The 9,965-nt window shown below is 40.8% G+C and overlaps 1 non-coding gene across 1 annotated transcript; it reads left to right on the top strand.

Annotated features, from left to right (window-relative positions):
• The first annotated feature begins 1,599 nt into the window (after positions 1-1,599).
• LOC118657145 lies at positions 1,600-1,702 on the top strand. Its single transcript, XR_004967882.1, has one exon. It is a non-coding gene; the product is annotated as a U6 spliceosomal RNA (small nuclear RNA).
• The last annotated feature ends 8,263 nt before the right edge of the window (positions 1,703-9,965 follow it).

Below are 9,965 nucleotides of genomic sequence, written 5' to 3'. Positions count from 1 at the left end.
AATTCCATCTGGTACCTTAATTCCTCTTTGCCATGTGACATAACATAGTCACAGGTTCTGGGAATTAGGACGTGGACATGTTTGGGAGGTCAGTATTCTGTCTACTCCACTATCGTTTGTTCTAGAAGAAAGTACCAAAAAGTATAATTCATGGGTGCCGAGCATGAGGGGCAAGACTTGGTGATTTAAATAGCAGTGTAGGGTGGACAGAGGAGTCAGGCTGCCTGGCTTTGAGTTTCACATTGTGACCTTGGACCAACATCCCAGAGCCTCAGTCTCCTCACCTGTGAATGGAAATAATGACGGGAGCTGTCTCACATAGTCATGGCGAGGATTAGAAGAGATATTGCATGTAAAGGCTTGGCAAATAGTAAACCCTCAAATGTCAGTTACCATTTGGAAGCTAAAAATGCCTTCACATTATGATCTGAATGTGTTCTAGCTTTGAAAATAGCTCCAAATTTCATTTATATTAAGAACCACATTCTGTTCTCTGTTCCTGTGTGTGTGATGGCCCCTGGGGGTTGGGTGGTCACCCAGTGCTGTGTGGAGAGAGGTCGGCCTGTTCCAAAGGCCATGGCAGGAGGCTGGCTGACCCCAAGGGCCTCCCTTCTGCTGTGTGCGAATAGACTGGGGACTCCAAGGTCAAAGGATGTTATATGTCTGCAAATCTAATCAAAATACTTTTGTCATCTTCACTGCAATGAAATGAGCTAATGCTGATGTATTTTAGAAAATTCCTAGAATGCCTGAGCTATAAGGGAATCTAATTGGACCACTCTACCGATGCTTGAGTATTCTCTGTAAAAATCTGCTAAAATAGTCATCCCTGTTTAAATGACCCAGAAATGGCAATTGCACTACCTTTTACATTTTTAAAAAACGGGATAGGTAATGCATGCACATGCTATAACATTCATAAGGATCTACAGCCTCAGCAATGAACTATTAGTATTGGTTTCTTGTATGTCCTCCCAGATATATTCTATGCATTTAAACTCTATTCCTCTCCCCCCCCATCCCTGCAGCAACACGAGCTTACTACAGTCACCATTCTGTACCTACCCTCACCTTCCCCTTTCTGGTCCATTTTAACAATATATCTTGGAGACTGTTCTATATTGCTATGAAAGCACTATTCCATTTTAAAGATGTACCACAATCTATCTTACTGATCACTTATTTATAAGGCTATCCACACAGTTTCACTATTGCATGCAATATCACAAATAATCTGTATTTATAGCATTTTTACACAAGTTCAAGTATGTCTGTAGAATACCTTTTTGCAGTGAAATTTCTGGGTCACATAGTATGTGCTTATTACATTTTAAAAGTGTATACCACCATTGGTAGAAATATAAATTGGTACAGTCACTATGAAAAACAATATGGAAGGTCCTCAAAAAATTAAAAGTAGAGCTACCATATGATCCACCAATTGCACTTCTGGGTAGAGAGCTGAAGGAAATAAAATCACTATTGAAGAAATGCTTCATGTTCATTGCAGCATTATTTACAATAGCCAAGACATGGAAATAACCTAAGTGTCCATTGGTGAGTGGATGGATAAAGAAAATCTGATCTATATCTATATCTATCTACATAATATCTACATACTAAAATTGGAAAAATATAGAGAAGATTAGCATGGCCCATGTGCAAGGATGATGCACAAATTCGTGAAGCATTGCATATTAAAAAAAAAAAAAGATTAATGAGCCCTTGGGATCTAATGTACAGCATGGTGACTATAGTTAATAATGCTGTATTGTATACTTGAAATTGATAATAGAGTAAATAGATCTTAAATGTTTTCATCAAACACAGACACACATGCAATTTCAATTATGTGAAATGATGGGTGTGGTAATTAACTTATCGTGGTAATCATTTTGCAAGATTACATGTATTAATTTAAAGAAATTTGTGCCAAATTGCCCTTCATAGTTTATCAATTTATCTTCCCATCAGAAATTATGAGAGATATTTAACTAAATACCACTGTTTCTCCACAACCTCAATTGTTATCAAACACTTTTATTTTGGTCAATTAAAAATTAAAATATGTTATTATAGTTTTAATTTACCAAGCATATTATATGTGGTGTTTAAGAGCCATACATATTATATTTTTAAATGAAGAACAGATGATCCATTTTTCTACTGAGTTGTTGGTCTTTTTCTTACTGATTTATAGAATTTCTATGTTTATAGGAATGGCCGTTCGATTTTTAAAGGCAGAAACTACTTATTTTATTTGTTCAAATATACCTTTATTCAACACATGAATTCTGAATTTTAGAGAGTTCTTAATATTTTCTCTTCATCAAGATTTTATAAAAAATTTCCCACTGTTTTTAGTATTTTATTTTAATGTTATATATTTTTATTGACATCAGAGAGCAAGGGAGAGGCGGTGGGGGGAGAGAGATAGAAACATCAACGATGAGAGAGAATCATTGATTGGCTGCCTCCTGCATGCTCCACACAGGGGATCAAGCTGCAACCTGGGCATGTGCCCTGACCAGGAATCGAACTGTGATCTCCTGGTTCATAAGTTAATGCCCAACCACTGAGCCATACCGGCTGGGCTGTTTTTAGCATCTTAATGGTTCCATTATTTTATGTTTGAATCTCGGGTCCATCTGGAATTTGTTTTAGTGCAAGGTGTGAAATAAGGATTCCACTTTCTGTCTCTCCAGATGGTGTCCCAGTTGTTACCATTTATGGAGCAATCTGTCTTTCTCTCACTGATATGAATACAATGCCATCATATATTAACATCATGTATGCATTTGGGTCTATGTCTAGAGTTTGCCTCCTGTAATTCTCTACCCTTTGGACTATCGATTTTGTCTTTGGAAGTCTCCAATGCTCTTTGTTCCAAGTCCCTCAAAACACAAGAAAGAAAGTACTCACTCAGTTGACAAGACTTTTGTGATGGTTTTATTTGGGACTAAACTTGTGCTTTAGATGGAAACATTAGAAAATAGGGCATAAGGATCAGGAAATTCCTCCCCCTATTAAGCACATTCATATTCCCTCAGGATTCAGTGGTTTCACATTGACACATTAGAAAGGCAAAATAAAAAATGAGTTGGCCTCCTCTCTCCTAGAGGATCACTTGATGATAATAATGATGATATCGATGATTATAATTACCCTTCTGATGGTACTAGGCAGCTTAAATATGTTATTTCATTGATCTTACTAGCACCTGATAAATAAGTATTTTTATCTCCATATTACATAAGCAGGAAGTGAAGGAAAATGAAACTTATGAGATAATGCAAAAAAAATTTCTATAATGCAGGATCTCTGGCACAATATAGCCAATAAAATCCCACTTTGTTCACTTATTCACTCATCCATTAATTCATTCTACAAGTACTTTTGAACATTTGGTCACGATTAATAGGAGTCAGAAAATTCATATACCTTTGGGACAGGCAGGTGACATAAATGAATGAAGTTGCCCAGATGGGATACTATAGGAAGTGATGAGGATGCAAACTCATTAGTCAACAGAGCCAAATATCAACAGTACAACGATTAAAATTTCTTTTGAGAGCCAAATTTTTTAAACTTAAACTATATAGGTAGGTACATTGTTATTAATTTAATTAGGGTACTCCTAAGGCTTAGGAAGAGCCACGCTCAAGGGGCCAAAGAGCCGCATGTGGCTCATGAGCCGCAGTTTGTCGACCTCTAGACCAGGGGTGGGCAAACTTTTTGAATCGAGGGCCACAATGGGTTCTTAAACTGGATCGGAGGGCCGGAACAAAAGCATGGATGGAGTGTTTGTGTGAACTAATATAAATTCAAAGTAAACATCATTACATAAAAGGGTACGGTCTTTTTTTTCAATAGTTTTATTCATTTCAAACAGGCCGGATTCGGCCCGTGGGCTGTAGTTTGCCCACGGCTGCTCTAGACCATTGTTGAAGGGTGAGCCCAATGTAACTCAATTTTCAGATTCTCAAAAGGAACCAGAAATCTAGATTTTTACATGAAACCTCCCAATTTTTAGATGTCAACAAATCATAAAAACAATCAATATTTGTTCTATTAAAACTCAATGTTTAATTCTAAAAGTTTCCTTGGAGATAGTGGAGTAGAAAGAGCTATTTATTCAACGAAATATGACTCAGCATATTTGAAGGGAATGAATTCTTGATACATGCACATGATATGAATAAACCTCAGAAGCTCTTTGCTGAGCAGAACAAGCCAGATATAAAAGAGCACATATGGCATATGTCCATCGATTTGAAATTCTAGAACAAGCAAAATTAACCCACGATGAGGCCAGGGATTGACTGGGAAGGGAGTGAGAACACTTTCAGGCGTAGTAATAGTATTCTGAATTTCCATAGGGGTTTGGATTAGACTAATACATGCATTTGGTAAAACCTAGTGAATGTACACTTAAATTACATATTTCAATGTATGTAAACTGTATACAAAAATCTATGCATAAATATTGAATTCTAGTTAATGGCAACCACCTTGAAGTACTTAGGAGCAAGTATGCTGATGTCTGCAGTTGACTTTGAGATGAACTAAAAATAAGTTGGATTAATGGATAGATAGAGGAATGGATGGAGGAGACATATACTACATCAAGTTGAATAAAATGTTAATGAATCAATGTTGATGTGCATTTTAAAATGTTCACAATAAGATGTTGGGAAAAATGAGCAAAAAACACACACAAAGAACTATAGATGAGCTTAACACACACACACATTCCTGTGGGCTAGATCTGTTTCAATAAGCACCAGTTGCAATGGCTTCCGACTGTTGCACTGTGCCCTCATGCATGCCCACCACCCCATTACATGGTGGCATCTCAGCAAGTTTATTATGAGGGCATTGCTCCTGCAGCTCTCCCCTCCACTCTCCATGGGGCTTGATAGGTCTGGCACGGTTCAGTGAATGAAGGTGTGAGAAAATCCATCACCTGTGGACATCATTAACATTTCTTCAACGTGACCTGTCTGAGACAAACGCGAGCCTGGCCTCCTTCTCATTAATCAAGGGGAAAGAAAAAAACCATTTTGGTGACACAGCTCTTTAGCTCCTTCTGCTAATCCATCTTGCCGCATCGGCAGTCACAGTTCACATGATGTTTAAATTCAGAGGGGGCAAAAATGAGCTCAGACAGTCCTTTCATTGGAGAAGGGGGTTTAGAAGTGTTTGCAGCTTCACTGTTCCCTGCGTTGCTCAAGCTCTTCATTTATCAGCAGCATTTCCATGCAAGTGGCTGGATCTGGGTTAATACCCACCACGTGCCCTTGGCTGTTGTTGGGTTACTGGGGAATATGACCAAGGAGTGTCTGAGGCTTGAAGGTGCCACCAGACCTGCAGGGAGAAGGGAGCAGGGGAGAGCAGTTTCTCCTTTAAACACATGCTCTAAAGTGACACCTTTTCAATAGTTTTAAAAGGTAATTTTTAAAAAATATATTTTATTAATTTTTTACAGAGAGGAAGGGAGAGGGATAGAGAGTTAGAAACATCGATGAGACAGAAACATCGATCAGCTGCCTCCTGCACACCCCCCACTGGGGATGTGCCTGCAACCAAGGTACATGCCCTTGACTGGAATCCGGGACCCTTCAGTCCGCAGGCTGATGCTCTATCCACTGAGCCAAACCTGTCAGGACTAAAAGGTAATTTTTTAAAAAGTTCTCACCCTGAGGATATTTTTATTAAATTTTTTTAGAGAGAGAGAGAGAGAGAAGAGGGAAGCATCCATGGATTGCCTCCCATACATGCCCCAACAGGGGAACAAACCTACAACCTAGGTATGTGTCATAACCTGCAATCGAACCTGCAACCTTTTTGGTGTACAGGACAGCGCTCCAACCAACTGAGCCACCCAGCAGGGCCAAAGGTAATTTATCTTCATAACTACTGTTAAGATTCTGCTGCATACAAGTGAAAGGAAACAAGGGTCAGCCTTGTAAATAGGTGATTGATGCATCAGCGATCAAACCTGCAGACATTTAGAGACTGTATTCAAAAGGCAGCACCTTTTCATGAGCCCTTTCCCTTGTTACTTGAATTATTCCCTGGCATGTCCACTCCCCTTCCCTGAAGGAGAATGCTGCTTCTTCCTTCAATGACATCATACTATTAACTTGATTTGGTCAATGAAGTGTGAGCAGAAGTGACATGAGTCACTTCCAAGCAGAAGATTTAAGAGCCAGGTTCTCTTTTCCCTCTGCCAAAGCAATGTCCCAGATTATGGCAGCTCCAGCAGCCCAGGTCCCACGGAGAGAACAGATATGGAGCGCAGTCTCAGCTAGCCCTGTGATTTGGGGGTCATTTGTTACTGCAACATAACCTAGCCTATCCTAACTGATCCACTCCACAACCAGTAAAGCTGTCTCCTGCCCAATTCCCATAGAGAGATCCTTTTGATTTAAGACTTCTCCATAAAACTGCCTAGTTTTGAAATAATAACTACACATGAACTATCTTGGATAAAGATAAGCTAGGACAATTCATGGGGTGATTCATATTGTGAGGGTGGCTGCTAAGGGAAGAGACCATGTGGGCTCATGGAGATGGGCATTGCTATTAGGGTCAAAGGGGCATGGGGCCCTGAGAGTAGTGGTCTAGGATTCAACAGATGGGGCTTGAGTCCTGGGCCTGTTCTTCACTAGCTGTGTGGCTTTGGATAAAACACTTGGCCTCTCTAATTCTCTACCTACTGGATAGGGTTGTCATGAACTAAGTCATAGAAAGAGTGGGGTCAATGGCAGAGCCTACTTTCAGGGTTCATGTTGCTTTCCTTCTCTTCCTTCTTCCCTTCCTCCACTTCCTCTTTCTCCTCTTTTTGACCCAAATAATAATATGGAGGAAGGGGGGAGACTGATGTGTAGCATGGACAAGGCAGAGTGTGCCTGGAGATCGAGAGGACTCCAGCCTGCACCAGGGAGGGGCCTTGTCTTCGAAGTTTCTGGCATAAAAATTTGGATGGCAGCTTTGCCATTTCCTGGCTGTCTTAACGTTTTTCAGTGCACAGGCCAAAGCAAAGTTGGGTGAAGACATAGATTTCTCCTTAAAAAGTTTTTTAAAAATGCATAAAACCAAATAATTCGAATTACAAAGGGAACGAATTTTATTTCTGGCAAGATATTAAAAAATACAAATTTGTGGTACAATAACACACATCTTTATTAGTGTACTGAATCACTAGATCTATTGGCAGAGCTGATATTATCAATATTTCAAGGCTGTGCTGAACAGAATGCTTCCTGATGTCTATAACAATTGGGATGTGATGGGAAAATATCCCTGGGGACAAAGTCATCATAAAGTAAGTGCCGCTGTGCTTGGTTGTCTACATTCAGTTGAAGAAAATGGAAGCTCTCAGCTAGAGGTTATTAAAATTTTTTTCCCAATTACTTCCCTTTCAAGTTCATGGACTTCCTAAATTCTATCAGGTTAAGAACTCGCACTCTAAACAGATTTTCTTGAGGAAGTCACATTGCTTCTCTGAGCCTCAATGTCCGCACCTGCAAAAAGGCTGTCTTACCTTGATATCCTTTCTAGGCATGGGATTTGGTTACCCTAAGGCAGTGATGGCAAACCTTTTGAGCTCGGCGTGTCAGCATTTTGAAAAACCCTAACTTAACTCTGGTGCCGTGTCACATATAGAAATTTTTTGATATTTGTAACCATAGTAAAACAAAGATTTATATTTTTGATATTTATTTTATATATTTAAATGCCATTTAACAAAGAAAAGTCAACCAAAAAAATGAGTTCGCGTGTCACCTCTGACAGCGTGTGTCATCGGTTCGCCATCACTGCCATAAGGTGAGCAGCCCTCGTGGGGCCTTGATTCCCTGGGTAATCCTTTGTTTTTAAATTGATTTCAAAGAGGACGGGAGAGGGAGAGAGAGATAGAAACATCAAGGATGAGAGAGAATCATCGATTCACTGCCTCATGCACGCCCCTACTGGGGACCAAGCCCAAAACCCAGGCATGTGCCCTGACTGAAAATCGAACCATGACCTCCTGGTTCATAGATTGACGCTCAACCATTGAGTCATACCTGCCAGGTGAGTAATCGGTTTTAAGAGAAGCACTGAGGTAGGTGAATGAGACATCCCTCTGCCTCTCCTTTCTCTCAAAGTCTCGTGCAATGACAAGATGAGGGAGAGGGGGAGGGAGACAGAGGACATAAATGAGAATATATAAAGTGGCAGACTGGGGAACAAGAGAGTGGCATCAATGAACTAGAATTCTTGAGGAATCCCTGAAAGTTCAAAACCAGATCACATGTTTGGAGAAACAGCATTGGAAAACACCACCTAAAGCATACTGAAAGAGTACCCATTACTTTATATTTGTATTACTTACTTTAATTTTCAAACTAACCCTGTTATGTAGGTTCTGTTACTATCCATCCCACTTTATGGATGGAGAAACTGAGGCTGAGCAGGTGCTGGTGCTTTGCTCAAGCTCACACAGCCAGAGGCTGACAGAGCCAAGGCGCCTTGCTGTGTGGCTTCAACTCCATGCTCTTGCCCATTGCACTCTCCAGGTAGCTAATCAGTGCATTTAATTCATGTGCAGGAGGAAGCTTCTTATTTTTAAAAGTCCTTCAAGAATCTGTGGGCTCAAGAAACGAGGATGAAAACTGTTCTGGCGCCACTGCTGGGTTTGGGAAGAGCTTAAGCTGCACGATTCAAGTTTAAGGGTAGGGGTGCAGGAGCAGCTGCCTGGGTCTGGGACTGTCAGGGGAACCAACGGATCCATTTGAGAATATCTGCATTGGAACACAATTACCTCACTGTTTCTCTTCATCTCTTTCCTGAATACCATTTGCCCTAAAAATACTCTTTGACATTATGCACAAACCTTGAAGAGGCATTTATTTAGCCCTGACCTTTGTATGGTTCCTGCTACAAGAGAGCCAGTGACACACCAACGGGGCTGAATTATTTATAGGCCCGAGGGGAAATCAAAGTTGCTTTTATTTCTATGGAAAGGCTATTAGAAGGCTAAAGAGCACCAAATTAGCTTTGGCTCTTCACAAAGGGACTTCAGCTGGAATCAAGGGTGCTCAGTAAAGTTGAGGTGCTCTCTATGGTTGGGTCTTTGGAAATCCCCATGAACCTGGGCCATCAAGTCATCTTTCCTGGGACCCAGGCATAAGTTCTTGGTCTCCAGGGTTGTAGACAGAAAGAAGCTCCAGGTTGGAGCGCCTTCGAGGCTGGGAAGTGAGAATCATGCTCATTTTGCACCATTTCTTTCTGCATAAGCACCAGAGAGTGGAATTTTTGCAGGAGAAGGTGTTTTGATTGGGGGTGTGTGAAAAGGGAGGAGATAATTTTTGTGCTTCTGGCTCCAATAGAGCCGGGGTGCTAGAAATGCTACACAGGACAATGGGTAATGGCAATAATAGGATTCTGGAGCCATCGCAGCTGCCCAGGTCTCTTACGGTTATTTCCATCTGCTTCCCCAAAAAGATTGGCAGCAAAACCTCGACGGTTCTTTGAAGTAGCTGAGACACCCTAGTAATCACATGAGCCAAGTTCTGGTAAGAAGCAGCATTACCAAGGAATAGGGTGTATGGCTGTGGGGGCGGTGGCGGTTCTAAAATAATAGACGGATAACAGATATCAATCTGTGGGCAAGAAGCACTTTCTTGTTCTTTTCGGGACACTGGTGCCCAGCAGTTTCTGTGTTTGTTTTGGTTCCTCACAAAGGGGCTCCAGCCAGATTTGAGGTGCTTATTAAAGTTGGGGTGCTCTCCACGGTCAGGTCTTTGGAAATCGCTACACAGGACAATGGATACCAGCAATAATAGGATTCTGGAAACATCGCCTCTGCCCAGGTCTCTATGGTTATTTTCCATCTGCTTTCCCAAAAAGATTGGCAACAAAACTTCTACTGTTCTTTGAAATTGCTACACAGGACAATAGTAGGTGTTCAAAAATAT

This window comes from Myotis myotis, unplaced genomic scaffold (assembly GCF_014108235.1).
Source record: "Myotis myotis isolate mMyoMyo1 unplaced genomic scaffold, mMyoMyo1.p scaffold_m19_p_5, whole genome shotgun sequence".
NCBI classification, from domain to species: domain Eukaryota; kingdom Metazoa; phylum Chordata; class Mammalia; order Chiroptera; family Vespertilionidae; genus Myotis; species Myotis myotis.
Note: the sequence above shows the minus strand (reverse complement) of the source record. Positions and strands in the feature narration are given on the sequence as shown.